Source organism: Typopeltis vanoorti, chromosome 14 (genome assembly GCF_054136105.1).
Source record: "Typopeltis vanoorti isolate ZY-2024b chromosome 14, IOZ_Tvanoo_1.0, whole genome shotgun sequence".
Classification (NCBI taxonomy): Eukaryota; Metazoa; Arthropoda; class Arachnida; order Uropygi; family Thelyphonidae; genus Typopeltis; species Typopeltis vanoorti.
In genome coordinates, this window is record NC_143562.1 from 57,865,018 (window position 1) to 57,885,324 (window position 20,307).

The 20,307-nt window shown below is 33.3% G+C and overlaps 1 long non-coding RNA gene across 1 annotated transcript in view; it reads right to left on the reverse strand.

The window, feature by feature from the left end:
* Positions 1-2,277: 2,277 nt before the first annotated feature.
* Positions 2,278-20,307, reverse strand: part of LOC150099508 (uncharacterized) — a 31,797-nt gene continuing 13,767 nt past the window's right edge. The window contains exons 2-3 of the long non-coding RNA XR_016549386.1: positions 14,594-14,647; positions 2,278-2,386 (exon numbers count right to left, since the gene is read on the reverse strand). This is a non-coding gene — a long non-coding RNA (uncharacterized LOC150099508). The remainder of the gene's footprint in view (positions 2,387-14,593; positions 14,648-20,307) is intronic.

Here is a 20,307-nt window from a genome sequence, read left to right on the forward strand (position 1 = left end):
TGAATAAATAAGGATTTTCAAACTTGTCCAAGGCTTTATCTTTATTTAATGTCACGATTCCCATGCTTTCGCTGTTGTGGAAAGGTGATCTTTTAAGATGGTAAAATTTACATCTTCAGAATGCTACGAAGTGAGCCTTCTTCCTGAGATCGTTAGCAATCATAACTTTTTTCTTTTTTTTTTACCGTATGTACAAGAAACCGGTGGAGTTGAGAATCTTGTGGTTTTAGAGATATTCTCTCTCTCTCTCTCTCTCTCGTAAGCTCATTGTTCACTGTCCTAGCCTTCAGCCATAATTCCAGTTGACTCAAGCGATAGGCTCAAACTGAATTTCAAGCTGAATCTTCTGGCCGGCTTGTCCGTTTGCTTCTTCTTCTTCTTCTTCTTCTATGATCTCTTATGCTTTTAAGCGTCGAGATTCATTTATGCACAAATTTGTCCGTTTCATGAAAACTAAATTTTCTAGAAGAAAAGCCTTGATACCGCATGAGAAAGGAAGACGCATCTTCAGGTGAAACTTCGTTATGAATTTCTTTCCGTCCTGGACGGGACACGAACCAAGGTCTTTCCAGTCATTTTGATTCTATTGACAAATTAATATTATTTTTTCCATTCGGTATTCATGATGAATAAGGGTCACCAAATTTCCAGTTGGGTACGACATCAACTTTTAAGGCAATGATTTGTAGGGTTAATGAGCTTTTGTGACTTCATTTCTGATTTGAATTGACTCATTATCTATGCAGTTGTACGGCAGGACGATGCTCATCGTATATAGCCAGCTTCTCGTATTGGAAGGTTTTATTTGGAGTAGATTCTTTCTTCAGCTTGACTATTTTTAGGAAGTAGTCAAGAACATAGAATGTATAGAATCGTCTCTTGAAGGTATGCCACATTCTCTGGCAATTAATGTTAGGATGATCAGTATGATGTTCGTGATATGTCAATCATTGAAAAGTGACTTAGAATGCTTGATTTTGTTTATGGATGATTATACTACCACTGAGATTCAATCCATAACTTTCATAGATATCCAGCTTTAAGGGTAAGCATTATCACAAGCATCAGAAATTCGTTCACTTTTGTCCAAGTTCCTACAACACTGCCGAGTCACTGCTGAAGGACCTTAGGTTGTCGAAAATACTATAAATGATGGTGTAGTGTAAATGGTGGTTTATGCAGTATTTGTAGTAGATTATGCAATACAGAGGATAGATCGTTGTTGTGCAATGCAAAGTGGCTTCCTGGGGCGATTTCTAGGACTCCATGCAGATGTTATGTAATAAAAATCATACTTTCAAAACATATGATAAAAACGAAATATTATTTTTTTTTACAAATTTTATCATTTTAATTAATTAATTAATATATTTATTAAAAAGTAAAAAAATAATTTATTAATTTTATTAATTTTCAAAAATTTCTCAGCAATATTAATGTTTCTTTAGAGCAAAATTAAAATGACATTTTTGAATATCGTTTTGAAATTTTAATTCATATTTGACTATCGTATATAGAAAATAAATATGAGATTTAAGACATTAATTTCTTTTCACTTTGTATTGTATTGCTTATTTTATATAATTTCGGAAGTAGGTAGAAGGCTTATTACTGACAGACTTTGGAAAAGTATAATATATTCGAGTTTCAGCTTCTCCATTTTCCATAAAATGGTGGACGTTGAACTTAATTGGCTATGAAATTAAATTATTTGCAGACTAGACGATAAATTTACAATGTTCATATTCCGGTGAATGTTAAAATTTGAATATTATTTGTAAATAAAACAACAACTTAGTAATGTATGTATTAACATATTTATTTCTGGAGAAAAAAAATTGTTTTCTTTTGTTTTGTTTTCGGAGAGTCTTTAATAAAAAAAAATTAAAGAAATAAAAGAAACGAAAACAGCATTTAATTAAAAATATTTATTTTGGATCTTGGAAGGGAAAAAAAAAATCAGCATCCAATTTGTGCCAAATAAGAACAATAGTGCATTATTTATTATTATTATTATATGTTTTATTTCACAATAAATTATAAAATTGAAAATCATAATAAATAATACAAGATAAGCTGCATTCTTTTTGGTAAAACTGCTTGTATTGGTATATATTACACAGCAAACTAGGAATCGTTTTGCTTTGTCTGCTGCACTTGCTACCTCGCAGGCATCCACGTTTAACACGATATAACAAGGTGCAGCTGCATCAGTCGCACCTCACACATGCATACCCTTAGTGCTAAAATTTTATAACGTCTTTGTAGGGGAAACCTTTCATTGAACCTATTTACCTGATTTAGTTTGCACAGACAACCAAACAGCCAGTTCTTTTTATCTGATGTCGTTTGCAGCAAACATGACGTCAAGCATTACAGGTGACACCTGGAGAAAACAAGAACAAAAACACGTTAATAAAACTGAAAAAATTGTCACACGTGCAGCAGTAGTCTCTTGTGATTTGCTGTATTATTCAATCGACTAATATCTTGCCTCATAACAACAACACATCGAAGTAGAACTCGGAACAGATCACATTAACAGTAAAATACACAGTATCATAATCAGGAGGGATTATATAAAATTTTATAATAATAATATTAAAAAATGTTGTTGGCTTAGGTGCCTTCGGAAGTTTGCAGCTAGACTAAACTGGTAATATGCTATTTATATATTTCAAATCGTACTTAATTTTTTTTTCCTTTTTTCAGAGAATGTAAATGTTGCAATAACTTTATAAAGTAAAAGATAGCGTGGAAGATTTTTAAAAGTAACTTTTATTTCTGCTTATTCTCTGTTTATATTTAAGCAACTATCTTTGATGTTGATATTATTTTGCTCGTATTTTGTGTGTGTGTGTGTGTGTGTGGAGGCTCGTCCATAAGGGCTGCAGCCCCTCCAGTATAAAATGAAAGTTCCTATTTTATTATCACCATTCTTAAATTTTTATATATTTATCTAAAAACTGTTATTATCTTGTTTGTAATACATACCGCTCGATAGTATTTTATATAATTCATTTTGTAGCAATAGTTGTATTTCGCAATAGTCAATGTGCTGTGCGGGCTATCAGCACTGGCAAGTCTACTCAACGCTGGAGATGCATTCAATACAGACCGCACCAAACCGTTATCTAGTGGGGATAACGCGTGATTTACGTGCAGTTCGGGCTGGTATAGTTCGCCCACCGATTAGAGATCCTTCGACACTTCTGCGCATGTGAGAAAAAGGAGAATCCATTCCGATAATAGGGTAATCACTCCGTCTTCTGGGATGAAGTTTGTTTATTATTACAGGTCGGAAAATTTACCTTTTCTTTTACGAACATTGTAGTTTTTAAAGTGTAACTATTTTGCTTGTATAACAGTTGGAAAAATGTAAGTAGAATATTAACAAAATTTAAAAAAGGTATAGCATAAAACAAAAATGTAACTAAGTTTATTTTTAAGAAAGTTTTCTATAAAATAAAAATAATTATACAGAAAAACAGAAATTTTTCAAATGAACTTAGATATTCTAAACTTACAGTTGAGAGAACTGAGACACTTGTCCTAAACCGATTAATTATTTATGACTTGTTGTGACTCTTTTAACAAACCCATACAAAAAAAAAAAAATGTTGGAAAAAAATACCATTGTCAAATCCTTTTAAACTTCAGAGTCATCTGAATCGGTGTCCGAATCGCGAACACTTAAACTGATCACCAAAAGTTCGCATAATTCTTCGATAATTCCGTCTGTGTCCCAATACATATTTTCCAATGAGGTGACATGAGAGCAATATTTCCTCCAGTTTTGAACTGTAATACTTTCAATCGCCTGTTCTGAAAGCTTAAAAAGTTTCGACATGTCAATATCCCCAGTTATGTTGCGATGGCGAATGAAACTTTTCACTTCTGTCCAAACATACTCAATAGCATTAATATCGCAATGATATGGTGGTAGCCTCAAAGCTAGAAATCCATGTTCTTTGAGCATCGTGTCGAATTTAAATAGTTTAGTTGTGGACGAGTTTCTTTTGACCAAATTAAGCAATTCAATTTTTCGCATATCTGGGGAATGAGAAATGTTATTTGCAGAGAGCCAATCCATAAGAACTTGCTTCTTATTAGACCAATTTGGAACTTTGTTTAATCGAATAGAGTGATATGAAGCGTTATCAATTATAAAAACTGCATTTTTAGGAAGGTTTGGAATCAGTTTTTCTTCTGCCCACTTTTCGAAGATCGTAGAATTCATTTGCCCATGGTAATCTCCAGTAGTTGAATTGGCTTTGTATAAGTTTGAGTTCGGTAAAAAAACCCATTTCTTCACCCGCACACAAAATTATTATGCGCCGAGAGGCATTTCCAGTTTGTAGCACTCCACATTCTTCTTTAGACTGCATGTTCCATAAGTTAAATTACTATCAATCCAAGTTTCATCTAGATACGCAATCGGTCTTTTCTCCTCCCTGAAACGTCTTATTGCTCTCAAATACTGCGTTCTAGATAAAACAATGTCACTTCGCTTCATGATAAGTTTCCTTTTATTCTGGGACTTTTTAAAACAAAATCCGATTTCATGAAGTATTTTCCTTAAAGTTTCTCTTTTCCAAGGAAAATTAATTTTTTCTTCAAGCACAGGAATCAATTTCGGAACAGTTGGCACTCTTTTCTCGACCACCTAAAATTCGTGAATAGTTCTTCTTCATCAAAATCATTCAAAGCTACAGTTTCGATGGTTTTCTTTCTCTGGCGCTTTATTTTAGGAGATTTAAATTTTGGCTTACTTTCACCTTTTGATTCCCTAAGAATTCGTTTAACAGTCGACCCCGATACGCCCGCAATTGCACTTGCACGTTTTATGACTTGAGAAAGGGGAACAAGGCGACGGCCTTCTGCCGATTCTTTTTCGCAGAATGTCAGCACATTATTCAATATTCTTTTGCAAGAGCTACTGAAACGTTTAACAACAGAACCTGTTGACTGTACGTCATACAAATTAATAATAAAATATAATGCAAAAAAGCGACAACAAAAATCAAGCTACTATTAGTACAGCGACAGACAAGAAAGCACGTGATTTCGCATGTTGGCGACCGATTCGTACATCCTTCATTTCTTTCTCCCCTTTAGCATGAATCGACTATTCTTGGCAAAATGCCAAGCAGAGACCTACAAACGGCAAGCATACTATTATAGCATGCAGTCCAAGATACGTTGCTACTACACGCGCACAAACAACACAAATAACGTCGTTATCGTAGGTAAATATTGTAAAACTTGAAATTAAAGCTTAGGGGCGTCTTATACCTAGGAATTTTGAAGAAAAAGAAATAATCTTCTTTCAATCAATCAGCAAGAGTATTTCGGTAAAAAGGGCAAGATTTTCGAAACAGGATAATAATATAGCAGCGAAAGATATGTGCGATTATATATTATATGCCAAGCAAAAGAGAGATTTTGCTTCACAAAGCACTTGTCTGCAGCAAAATTGTTCTCTCCTTGTATTTTTTCAAAATAATGCAAATCAATTCCCACTTACTGAACTACAACAAACTGTGGATGCACATCCAACTTTGGATAAAGAGCGACTAGATACAGAATTATGTGTTTTATACGAACAACAAGAATTTAACAACTTGTCAGGACATACAAAAAATTTCAATCCATATTGATTTTATTTTTACTTTTATTGCTTACAGCCCACCACTACAAATTCTTACGAGCCGCTACTGTGTGTGTGTGTGTGTGTGTGTGTGTGTGTGTGTGTGTGTGTGTGTGTGTGTGTGTGTGTGTGTGTGTGTGTGTGTTTAGAGTTATACCAAAGCAACTAAAGGTATAAAGCCAGTGTTTGTTGAGGCCATTTTTTAAAAATTTTTTGGAGGGGGGGGGAATGATGATGACCCGAATCTCAGCGATGAAAATCCCAACCGCCTCCATATGAGACCGGCTATTTCACCTGCCGAAGAAAAAATCCTTATAAAAGTTCTTTTGCGTCTCAGACAGAATTTGTTATGGCTACTACCTAGCGATAGACTACAACAAACAAATATCTCTGGACAAGATATTTGTCCCCAAAAAAACTGCAATGAACAGGCAAAGTTTTATTTGTTTAAAAAAAAAAAAAAAAAAAAAAACTTACTGCCAATAGCCCACAGTGAGTGAGCCCAGTGCTCAATAATCACCCTTAATTCAAAAATTTCTTTGCATTTTACATTGACTACAGGTCCAATAAATCCACTCCACCAAAACAGTTTACAGTTTACACTGAATTGAACACAAAGGGCATCGTAGTTACCGAACGAACTATGGAGACGCTGGTCTTGTATACAAGTCAGCATTTTTTTTCCCTCTTTTTTCATAAGAATGAAGTGGGGGGGGGGGCATTGCTCGCAACTCTGCTTGTTATTAATAAATAAATAAAAAAAAAAGCTTCAGATTTCTAATCTAACTTCTTCTCCCATAAGGTCTCTTACTACAAACACTTCTCTCCGATCAAGCTCTATAGTTGAAAACGGAAATAAGACGGAAACTCCTGTGGACAGACAGTCGCAAGATCCATGCAAAAGAGTGAAACGAACAGGATTATGTGCATTAGCTGTGACAACGACTTTCAAGAGGTCGACGGAAATTCTAAAGGAAGTTGAGTAAATTTCTTCAAAGAGGAAGTGAAATAGATTTCTGATATAATCTTTAGATCCCATTAACTATGAGTGTTAGAATTAACAGCGTTATTATTACAAAATTTGCAGATTTTTATTTCAATATTTTGACATTTTCCACTTTTCCACATTTTAAAAGAATAGTACTAAGATTCATTTATTGCAACCATTACTATTTGCAAACACTGTATTATACATATAGTGCTTATATTAGGCTGACCATATTTCCTTGAGACAAAAACGGGACATTGGGGTGGCAAAAACGGGACAGGGGTTATGTAATATTCTGTATTCACGAAAAAGTAAGACGATAAAAAAAAAGTTTTACTTTGCCCAATATGTATAGTGATAAGACTTTGGTAATTATTGCTTCTGATTTGGTACGTGCTGAAGAAAATTTTGGTTGATAAATTTTATTGACCAGTGTCGACAAGCAGTCATTTGCGCGAAAACTTTGGCTGTGACCCACAGTATGATAAGCAACAAGAGCTTCACTTGCTGCAATTTTATCACTTTTGCTATCTCCATCACTTCTCACCATAAACGAGCTGACGTTTTTAACTGAAGTCAGAGTCTTTTCAGCATCTTTGTGTTTCTGGCTACGTAGATGTTGGTTGATGTCGCTTTTGTCTCCATGATCAACGGAAAAATGGATATTACAATTTTGGCATACCACTTTTGTTCCATCACTACACAGCTTGTTCAGTTTAATAAATTTGAATTCTTTCTGGAGATCGTCATTAAAACTGCAGTTTTTTCGCCTCTTTGACATTGCAAGGATAGACTTAAAGCTTTAAAAAATAAGACTTAAAAGTTTTAAAAAAATATGAAATTTAAAGCGCCGGCATTGAATAACAAAGCCACTGGCTAGCATACAAGCAAAACAAAAACTAACGCTACAGCAAAACAGACGCCGCGTCTGAGACGCGCAAGCGTTGCCAAATGTATTTTTTATTTTCTCGGAATAAATCACTGCAGATATCGATATTTAGTATCGAACAATGCGACTCCATGGTTATACAAATTACTGGTATCCATGACATTAATATAAGATTATAGGTTTTGAATAATAATTTATGATTGACCAATATTGAGTATATTTATAGTTTTTATTAAAACGGGACAAAATTGACGATTTCATTAAAACGACAGGACGGCCAGAAAATATGAAAAAAAAAAAAAAAAAACGGCACCCCGTTCCAAACGGTATACGTATGGTCAGCCTAGCTTATATGTATAATACGTGGACTGTTCAATAAGTAATAAGACTAATTTTACTGTGGCGAAACCACTCATCACAATATTAATTTCTTTGGAATAAAGAAATGTTGCTGTATGTATTAACAAAAGAGGTTGATAGATGGTATATACGGGCTGATGTGCCAGAGTGCCACGTGACTAAACGCAAGTGCTCATCGGCGCGCCTACGAGGTGCGACCAGTCTTCGAAATGGAGGCGTCCTTGGAACAGCGTTATGCGATTAAATTTTGTGTGCGTTTGCAAAAATCGGCATCGGGCACTTTTAACATGATACGCGAAGCTTTCCACGATGAAGCAATGTCGAGGGCAAGTGTTTTTCGCTGGCATAAAACTTTTAAGGAAGGAAGGCAAAATGTGGAAGATCTTGAACGTGAGGGAAGACCTTCAAAGTCCATCACAGAGACAATGATCAACACAGCAGCGATTATCATCAAGCACGTCAAAAGGAAGCGTCCATTGGAAGAATGGCTTCTTATTGCACCACGATAATGCAAGGCCACATATTGCTGGTTGTGTAGTGGACGTTTTGCAGAAGAACAACACAGATATCCTACCACACCCTCCATACAGTCCTGATCTCACACCGTCCGATTTCTGGCTGTTTCCTCAGCTCAAGAAACCACTAAGAGGCCGCCATTTCGAAAGCAACAAAGCATGTGTAAAAGCTGCGGAGGCGGTTTTGAAAGAACTCTCAAAAAACGGACTCTCACATGTGTTTAAGAAGTGGACGCAACGTTGGGACAAATGCATCGCGTCTCACAGTAGTTACTTCGAAAAAGACCATGTAAATGATGACGATTAAAGGTAATCTGTTTGCTGTGTAAATATAGTCTTATTACTTATTAAACAGCCTACGTATTTTGCAATTTCCATTCTTTATAACAGTGGTTTTTAATCTGTAAGGTGCCCCTGGCGGTGATGAGCAAGACATTATCGCTTTACATTTGCTAAAAATCCAGATAATAACCAAATCTAGTATGATAATTCAGATATTAGGATTTGATATGTTAGGATTTAACCATTTCGGTATCACGATTTGTCGATTTTTGATATTATTTCTGTGGAATGGTTACACATTAAGGAAAACTGATATTAAACTTCATAGCAATAATTTAATGAAATCGTTTTCAAAACTTTTTCTAGTGCTTTATTTACATTAGAGAAAATTAAAATAAAATAAAACAGGGCTCAATTCTAATATACGAGGTACGACTATAAAATAACATGACTAATTTTACTACAGAGCACGTAGCAACACTGGATTAAGATTAATAGCGACATGTTAGCTTTGAATTCTGCTCAATAAATTAATCCATGAATGAATAGAAAGTCCGTCCCCCTCCTCAAAAATGATAAATAATCTTGAAATTATGAAAATGATACAACAACATCAAATTCAAAACAGTGTTTACTACGTATCATGACGTTTATTAGTCGTATGTTTACATAAAGTTGGCTCGAGAAAGCAAAAATGAGATATAAGCAAGTGCATCTAACAGGATAAGTGAATCTGGACCTTTTCCAAAGTTTAAAATACTTTTCAATGATTTCCTGTAAGTGTAAATTACATCGTCCCTGGAGATTAAGAATAATGAAATTGATTTCCTGTCAAGTTAAAAGATAATACTGCGATGAACGATACTTTTTCATATATACATATATATTTGTTAATAATTACGTTACTTTATTCTAAACCTCGTAGTAATTGTACAGTTAGGTTAATTTTCTTTAAGTCTTCTGCTGTAAATAAATAAATAAATAAATAAATAAATAAAATATATATATATATACAGAGTAATTGACTCGGTTAAATGACATGTTTATAATTATTAATTGACTTAAACACCGAGAAAAGATATACAAGAGATTGAATAAGGTTTCACTACTAGTTTCATCGGAAATGCCGACTTCGTCAGGTGATTACAGTACCATGGAGAAAACAACATCTTAAAATATCTTGTACTTTAGACAAAAAAAAGTTTAGAACTAGTAGTAGTAGTTGTGTTTGAAATTGAGTTCGAGGGTTAGTTCTAGATTGAAGACAATTTCAAACACAACTACTACTTGCTCTAAACTCTGTTTTTGTCTAAAGTACAAGATATTTTAAGATGTTGTTTTCTCCATGGTACTGTAATCACCTGACAAAGTCAGATATATATATATACACACACACACCTTTTCCAAAACAACAACAACTATATATATATAAGATTAAAATTTAACTGACTAGAACCCGAGAAAGTATAACAAAAACCTTTAATAAATCACGACTAGTTTCATCGGTATTCCGACTTCTTCAGGTGAGTAAGAAATAACATAAGACTTCTAAAAATAACAAGATAAAAAAACATGGACTTTCTAGCTTAATAAAAAGAAACAGAATAGTAACAGTCATATTTGAATAGGTGACCGCGTGCTACTATTGGCATGAGTAGAATATGTGTGTGTATATATATATATATATATCGATTCTAACACCGAAAAACTTTACTTTTGTGTTGTCAGAGATTGACTTATTGGGAACCGGCTAAAAAGTTCTAGCTAAACTTCTTTTAACTCCTATAGAATCGAACCTAAACTCTTTCTTCTGGAGGCAGTTTAGCATTGAAACGTGTTTAGAAGTTAATTTTGAAACAAAAAATTAATATTATTTATCCCTGCATACACCTTCATGGCACTAAATTAGCAAAAAGTAAGGCATAAGTTGGTCTCCGTTCACTGTCTAGAGAAATTTTAATACGTCTTTCGTTCAGCCAGTTCCTAAGTTTGGCATTAGTAGGTAAGATTTCCCTTAGCAGATACTCTGGATTTTAACCCTACACCTCAGAGAAACAGCATACACGTTGTATACATATAATAGTCGACTGTATTAGGAACACGAGATGGCCGCACATATATGCCTCATTTTCGTCCTATATCTTCTAACATCTCGGCAGGTAATATACTGAACTGCATGGCAATGAAAGGTGAATATTTACCTGGTTCCAAAATTTAGGGCTAAACAAAAAGAGTACATCTATCCCCCTGTGAGGTGCTAAATGGGGTGAGATGAATTGTTTTAAACAAAATCCATATATTAATTATTTTGCCTGATATTTTTCATCCAATCCAGTTTCATGTACGTTTATTTGATTTAAGTAATGTGAATACTCGTAAAATTCAAAATGATCTAATGTTCGAAATCGTCGTTTGTTAAGATTATCCCTTTTATTTAACGCTAAGTTATTTCAATGCTAAACTGCTGCCAGAAGAAAGATTATAGGTTCGATTCTATAGGAGTTAAAAGAAGTTTAGCTAGAACTTTTAGCAGGTTCCTAATAAGTCAATCTCTGACACAAAAAGTAAATTTTTTCGTTCTTAGAATCGATTTTTTTTTTTTACTTCTCATTGCAGAAAAATTTACGGCAGAGCTAAAGCTAGTTCAGATAAACACACAACTGCTAGGGTTTAGAACCACAAGATGAAGGCAGTAGCGCTGATATCCTACCTCTTCGATGTCTTGAAAATCATTGTTAGTCATAATCTCAGCTATCAGTGACAGCTAATTGTAGAGACTGGCTGCACAACGATACTCCCTCCCAATTTTTATTATTTTTTTATTTTTAAATGAGGACTAAAGCAGTTCTACCTACTCCATCTAAAGAATAAACGACGTTAGATGATTTATTTATATTTATTCTGTTGCTCTAATTAGGAAAAGTATTTTCTCAACATTACCAATGCTAATAATAAAGGACTTTAAAAACACACTTCTAAAACTTTCAAGAAAATTTGCATAAAGTTCATTTAAAACAACCCCAAAATATTCTTCGACAGGCAGTTTATCTATATTATTTTTAAACTACTCATGTGATTGAACCATTTCCTAGTGCCATATGCCTGCACGTGTAGTTTATCCATTTAAAAGATTGGGACACAAAGGAAAGAATGGAATAATATGCTCTGTCCCAGTGTACATGTTAACATGAAATTAGTAGAAAAGTTTCCTGACCATCAGACAGAAATAATTAGAACACGATATACAGGAATAAAATATGGACCACCAAAAAGAAGAACTGAAATTTCTTAGAATAACAACCGGATACTCTTGTGAGACCACCAAACAAATAAAGAAGTTTACAGAGAGAGAACGAACAACAGCTGTTTACCAAAAGTGACTTATGAATATAAAATAAACTAAAAGGGGAAAAGCAGAAAGAGATGGCATGAGACCGGAGCTTGAGACATGGCCTAAATTCATGAAAGGAGAAATACTGTAACACACAGATGGTTAGCTAAGAATAAGAAATGCAGATGGGCACCTCTCCAGAGGTTACGATGACTTTTCGTAATCTATAGCGATGCAAAGCGCTTGAGATGTGCTTAAGTTTCTCAACCACCTAAGGGTCTCAAAGAAAATAACACAACTGGAAAATGCAAAACTTACATGGTAGAAAGAAAATACAAATGTGTCATTTTAAAATGTTTTAACCGTTTGATAAGAGGTGTTTCAAAGCTAATGTATTGAAAACGATAGGATTTGTTTGTTAATTTATCCATTTGAACATTCTGTTTTGCGGCTTTATTCGAGGAAGAGGTTGAGAAAGATGTTGGCATCCACACAATAGCATGTTTTATTTGTTTACTCTACTTCATGATTACAACAGCTGGCTCCTCTCCGCCCCCCCTCTCTCTCTCTCTGTCTCTTTCTCTCTGATATGCTACAAAAGGATAGTATGTTTGGTTACATTTAAATCTCGCAAAGAACCAATGAAGTTCATTCAAACAGCTCTTTCTGAGTCGATGATGAAGATTAAGCACGCACGTATTTGTTTTAATCTTCCACTTTGAATGTTTGGTCGATGATATCGAAGCTGAAACACTGAAGTAATATCCTTCATGATATTGTTTCTGAGTTCATTTATCTCTTTCACACATGTATCTGTGAATGGCAAATAATTTTTTCTGTATACAAAATATTACTGAAGTGTTTTTTTAACTACGCCATCCCTCCTCATAGTTCAACGTCGTTATATTTTGCAAAATGTCACAAAAAAAAAAGGGAGAGGCACATTATAGTAGAATTTTTTTTTTCCCAGAAAGTCGAGTTTTTCAATCCCGAAAAAAAAAAAAAAAGAAGAAGACAATTAACAATATAATACGCTATCCTCAGAATCACAGTTGCTTCTGTTATAATTCCAAATAATCCAACCCACTTTTGGCGAAAACAGTTCAAATCTCATGCGAATGATAGCTTGCAAGACAATGAAGACGTGGAGTATACACTCAAATGTAAGTATAGATATCAAAAGGTGGGTTGAGAATATTTAGGCTCCAGCATAGGCTGCTGACAGACTTATTGTACATTTCGGTAATTATAGCTGCCTACTGTTTGTGTTGACTGGCTAATTTGCCCTTTTGGCTGGAGGAAAAACTGTAACTTCAATATAAGATCATTGTATAAAACCTCTTAGAAAAACGCGTTCTCTACGGGATTCGAATCCAGGTGTTTTCGACTAATAGGAGATAACAACTGTAATGCGGACGTATCAGGGTTTTTCCTCCCAGAAACACTAGTTTTTCAGCCAACGTACAGGAAAATCGCACCTAATAAACATCCTAATAAAACACAAAATACATTTAGTGGCGGTAGATGGCGATGTGTATAGTTGATGAATTGTGTAGTGTATAGATAGGGATGTTGGTTGATGAGAGTTTAAAGAATGTCGAGTGGAATGTCCTCCCGCGATGAGGCCTTTTACTCCTTGGTACATATAATAATAATAATAATAGGCACATGTCGTGGTTCCAAACTGCGTTAATGAAGAGCAGACATCACATCTAGTTGAGGAACACAAACAGGTTGATTTTAAAAACTTAAAAATAACGACAGAAAAAAAAAAAAAAAAAAGGTACGAAAAGGGTGTCTGAGGAGATTTTGCAAAATCCAAACTTTTAGGACGCCACACGGCTGCCATTCTCAATTTGTTATTAGTGAACCGTAGTTATTGTCATTGAGGTATTAAATTTCCTCGGGCCATGACTAGCAGTTATGCTAGTACGCCTACGGTTAAAGGCGTGTTTTAACTGCACAGCGGTTCTTTGAAGGAGAACGGGATGCAGCACAGAAAACACCTTTAAAGAAACTACGACCTTGTTACTGCTAAATGGAGACGATGTAGAGCCTGAAAAAAACATTCCTTTTATATCTGTTAATTATTTATAATATAACATTTTATACCGTAATTAGCAATTGGTGCACATTGAAATTTAATGCCACAACACACACACACACACACACGCACAACAAATGCTATAAACTGCTATAACAGATGATATCAACTTGTATTAATAATCATCTGGGATACATACAACAATTATTATATTTTACCACAAAAATAATTATTCAAAACACAGAAGAAAATAAATCGACTGATTTATTTTCTGCCACAGTAGCGGTTAAGCGTCTGGTATTGTTGAAAATAGCTCTCCATGTGGTAAAGAAGAGATTTCAAAAGTTGTTTTAAGAATTTTGTGTTTGTAATGAAACGAAAGTAAAATTTTGACTTGGCTGACCATATACTATATAGCGTTTTTTTAAATTTTATTTAAAAATAATATTTATTTATTTTTTTTTTATTTATTAACATTTATGCCTATTTAAAACAGGTTTGAAAAAGAAAAAAAATTGAATCTTATGTACTTACTTAAAACTGCACTTGTAGAAGAGTAGAACTGCAGGAATAAGCTACACTCTCCACCTATATTAAGAAATAAAATTTACTGACACAATTAACCTAAACTATAATGGCACAAAAGTATAACGTAGTATTACATTAAGAAAATAATCTGGCTAATTTTGATAATTTTTATGACTCTAGGTTTGCAAAAAAAGACTGTAGGTTCGACTATAGTCGCTGATTACAGGCATGTTTTCCAGGCTTATTTTCCAACAGATTTTAGAGTTAATGGCACTTTAAGGTAAGTAAACAGGAATTTTTTATTCTGGAGAAAGTCGGATTTTTAATCCTACAACTCAGCAAAATTGACTGAAGAACACACAGAGGAATACATACAGATAAATGCTAATTAGGATTAGGAAGCATTGCCCCCCCTTATTCTAGAATCCAAGGGATTGCATCCACATCTTCAGCGATAACGAGAGGTAGACACTATTTTCTAATTCCCAGAAAATTTAGAGGTAAAAAAGTATCTACTCCCTTTGAGAACGATAAACGCGTATTATTTAATAATAATAATAATAATAATAATAATAATATTATTATTATTATTATTATTATTATTATTATTATTATTATTATTATTATTATAGAAAATACTCGATTAAGAGAAACTTTTTTCTACCTTTTTTTCCAGGAAGTTTATGAGTAAGTCTATCTCTTTCAGGGATCGACTAACTAGAGTATTTTTAATAAATTAATTACTTAAACAGTTTTATAATTATATTTCATTTTTATTTATTCTTTTTTTTAAAGTTTTTTTTTTTCTCCTGGAAACTCGGATATTTAACCCCGCATCTCAAAAACGTCACCGGTGGAATTCATGCTAATTCATATAACAATACAAACATTAGGACTTAAAATTACGAGTTGACAGCAACTGTCTGTCATACTCTCTTCCTCTCTCTCTCTCTCTCCCCCAAATTTGAAGACGTTTCAAATGCCTTGAAACGTCTTCAAATAGCCTTGATCTCAACTACTGGTGAAGAATGGGTGATTAATTGCCCATTAATTTCAAAAAGTTAGGATAAAAAAAAGCTTCTCATACTGGGGTACAAAAAAGGCAATAGATGATTATTTATTCAGTAAGAAAATAGAATACCTGAAGAGAGAGAGAGAGAGAGAACTTTAGCACTTTAGAGCATAATATCTATGATTCAAGATTTTTTTTTTTTTAATTTCATGAAATAATGTTACAATAACGTATAACATGTATTACGATCATAAACGACACATTCAATTAGGTTTACTTAAGAATGTGCAAGCCGTTCCACTCTACAGAACTAGCTAACAACTTCACAAAACTACTTGCAGAACAATTAAGGAACAATTATAATTAAGCACATCACAGTTCAACAAGCAAAGGCAGAATTCACCAATGCATAAAATTTATTAAAATTATCTTGTCTCGATGCTTGTAAACTAAAGTCAGCTACTCAATATTAGCGCCATTAAAACCAGTCCATTATAGATGCATAACCATTCTTCGCACAGAAAATGATTTTATATTCCAAGTGCGTTTCGCTTTTCCTTAAGTGATGAAGATGGCTTTTGGTTTTTGTTGAAATGACTTCCTACTGTCTGTTTATATACTCCTTGGTTAGGATTATCGAGCGTCAGAGGAAAACACATGGCGGAATCAGAAGAAGGAGAAAGTAAGACATTTTATTTTAAGTTCCAGGACTCGACAAATTATACAAAATCCTACTCGCCATGAAAGAGAGAGAGAGAGAGAGATACTCGCCCAACACTCCCCCATGTTTAATGATATATCCCAGCAAGTCAATAGGAGTTCCCTAAAGTAATTAGTGGTGCTGTATCGTTGTTTGGAGAATACTTCCTTTGTGAGAGAATCATTCCAAAATAGAAGAAGTGAATAAATAATAAGAATAGGAAGAATCATGAAAAGAAGATTGATTTTTTTTGGAAAATATAATTTGGAACATTAATTTTTCTAACTAGAACGGTCCTTTACATCACGTCTATTCTTCTGTGTTTTCTTCAAGTTTAAGAAAGGGTTTAGTAAGTTACTAATTATATGTATGAAGAGCCAAAGGCTTCAATTCGGCGACGTGAAATTATTAAGTTAAGGGATATTATATCCCATATTGTTTCATAGCCGAATAAGAAATTCAAAGAGTTTCATGCCGAATATAGAAACTATATAAAGTTCGGCGAGTCCAAGCGTAAGCATTTGCGCAAGCGTTTGCGTAAGCGCAAGCGTTTCTATATTCGGCTATGAAACAATATGGGATGTAATGTCCCTTAACTTAAATAATAAGGGTTTAGTAAGTTTTTTTTTTTGTATTAAATCAAAATGTATTCTGTTTTGTTCAGTCTATAGCTACTTGCCAGCTGGAAAAATCTAATCACCACTAGGTGAACGTATTTGTCGAGCCCCGATTTTAACTATACATTTAAAAATTCATTTTCTAAGTTAAAATTGGAAAATGGCTGACAAAGAGTGACAGAAGAATGAAAGACGTCTCTGAACACTTTCCGAATAGATTTACCTACGGATATATCAGAAAGCTTGGAGTCTTTTAAATGCCTTCTGAATTATACATGGATACAGGGTACAAAGCACTTTCTAAACATGTAAATACTAAATAACTTCACCTTTCACGTTCACCCGTAAACAACTTCCTGTTTAGGGTATTTTAGGAAAAATTGCAATACGATATTTTAGGGAAAATAAAACACCTGAATAAACCTTATACGGAAATATTCAAAATATTATTATTATTATTTTGTTTTATGTGGGTCCCTCCGAGTGTAAAACTATAGTACATCGTTCTGTGGATGGAAGAGGATTTTTTAAAAAATTAATTTAACATATCTTTACATATTGAGGAAATCCTCTTCTAGAAACTACCAGAAGAAAAATAAATATGGAACTTTTTCAAGTGACTCCAGGCCTTCAAATAATCTGGATAGTAGTCTCATATCTGGCAATAAAATTCATCTTGAACCTAGAGACAATCACAAACATACCCACATGGGTTTGAATCTCACCATATCCACTGTGGGATTCAAATGGCGCCCTGTTGGTTGGAGAGCGGATACACTAACCACCCTTCCAACCAGACCGACATACTACAGCAATTTTTAGTTATTTAGTGTACTACAAGATTTTACGTACTCATTTTAAGAGTATTACATCCTTTTTTTAAGTACCGAAGATCTAAAACATTATGTTATTATTATTATCATTATTATTACATCAAAAAAGCAGTGGTATTAAAAATTGATAGTCAGACACTCAAAGAGAGAGAAAAAGACGAAAATAAAAGAAAACTGGGATACATTGTTCTTTTACAACTAAAAAAATTCCTGTCGACGTCCCTATAAATCGTGTCTTCCTTTTCTTTAAACGAATTTTGTGGAGTGTTATTTTCTTTCGTTCTTTTTTTTTTTCTTCTATTTTTATTTCCCCTGACAACTTTATATCACTTGCTGCACATCAAACAAGATATGACAGGAATTTAAATGAACGTTTAATGGCTACTTTTATTGTTGAGCGTTTACTATTTAACCTCCGCACTTATTGAACAGCGCCCAAGGCATCATACGTCGCCATGAGCGCTGTCTGACTGATATTTAAATTGACATAAAACTTATCTGTTTTCTTTGCTGTTAAATATAACTGCAATTAATTAATTAATTTACGTAAGTTTAAGTTTATTTTATAATGCTTAGGATACATTATAGTAGTCGTAAATATTCGCTTATTTTTTGATGATATATAATCCTATATATATATATTACGTAAATGCATGATATTTACGTAATGGCATAGCCTTGTCGTACAACACAACAATATTCATCATTATCAAGTTTCGAAGGACGCATGTATTTGCATGATACTGGTGAATAAAAATGGCATTAGGGAGGAGCCAATGGCCGTCTAGTATGCAACGACGACTAGATACTTAAGACCAATTAAAATTCTTGATATTTATCAATCCTATCACACTACTTCTCGTTTCAAAGAACAATTCAAATTAAATAATAATAATATAAACAACAGTAAAACTAATATTTGTATACTATTAAATTTAGGTGATATTTATTAACTACTAAACATTATGTTTAACTGGGCCGACCCTGGAGGCATTTATAACAGGCATTTATCACAGGAAAGAAAAAGTAAAAAGGAGCTGATTCACAAAATTCAATAAAAATATAACACGCTGAATTATTTATCCCCCGGCATCAGAAAGAAAAATGGCTCTATTTCCGCATAGGTTAGTAGGCAACAACTGGTGGCGCTGTATATCTGCCATCTTTTGAAGATTGCATAATTACAATCTTCAAAATAATTGAATAATTAAAGAATTTTCATTTAATATTTCACATTTAATTTTATTTTAATATTTTAATTTAATATTTAACAAATAATTTTATTTTAATATTTTAATTTAATATTTCACAAATAATTTTATTTTAATATTTCACATTTAATTTTATTTTAATATTTTAATTTTATTTAAACTTAATATTAAAAGTTTAAATACCTATAATAATCTTAAATACTTTCGTAGTTTTATAATTTAGTATTTATAATCATTTTACATATTTTTATTATTAATATAATAATGCTAAAATAATAAACTTGAGTGAACATTATGATTTTATAAAGTAATTTTTTTATATTTCTAAAATTTTCTTACCCCAAAGATTAAAAAATCGAGTGCTTTATATTGTGATGGGATTGATAGTTTTGAGTTAGCTGTCTGTGATTGGCTCAGGGTGGAGGTTGGTTGACCCCTTTCCCAGTTTTCAAAAAGTTAGAGTTAAAAGGCGATAGCGGATTTATTTATTGTAATGAGCCTTTACTCCAACAATTGTTAATTACTAATAAATAAATAACAACTGTGTTATTATATTTATTTATTACTATATCATTTGTGGTGAAAGCTCTCAGAGGACTACGAAAATGCAACCTTGTTGCTAGAAAAAATCGAAAATTAGACACATGAAAATAATCAATACAGCAATTCCTCGATTAGTGCACCTAATGCGTTCTTTAAAACAGGCGCATTAATCGAAAACGCCCTACTCGAATATAATAACCTATGGGAAAAAGCATAATTCGTTCCTCAAATTTCTTTTTTGAATCTTAATTTCTTTTATAAATGAATTAAGGTATGTCTCAGGGCCTAGTTAAAAGAAAACCATGAAGCTGAAAGCCAATAAAACATATTCAGAATATAAATTTTATTATTCTGCTTCTTAACAAAGAATTGAGCTAACTTACTTTGGCGGGCATTTTGTTTCTTTTTTTTCATACAACCGACGGTATGGCCCTATTGCCTCTTTTACTCCTCTGCTTCTCTCTTCATCAGGGTCAGCCTCTAAGCATTGCTGTTTAAAAGCTTCGATTGTACGAAAAATATTTTCAAATTGTTTCTGTGAAATCTCTTTTGGCTGACTATCAGTGGTTATATTTTCTTCATATTCTTCGGGATCTTCCCGCTGTGCATCTAAATTTAGCAGGTCGGAATCACTCAATTCTTCAGAATGAGATTTAATTAACTCTTGGACGTTATCATTGAAGGGGAGAAAGAAATGAAGGACGTACGAATTGGCCGCCAACACGCGAAATCACGTGCTTTATGGATAAAATTTCCTAACTGTTATACAAGCAAAATAGTTACCACTTTAAAAACTACAATGAT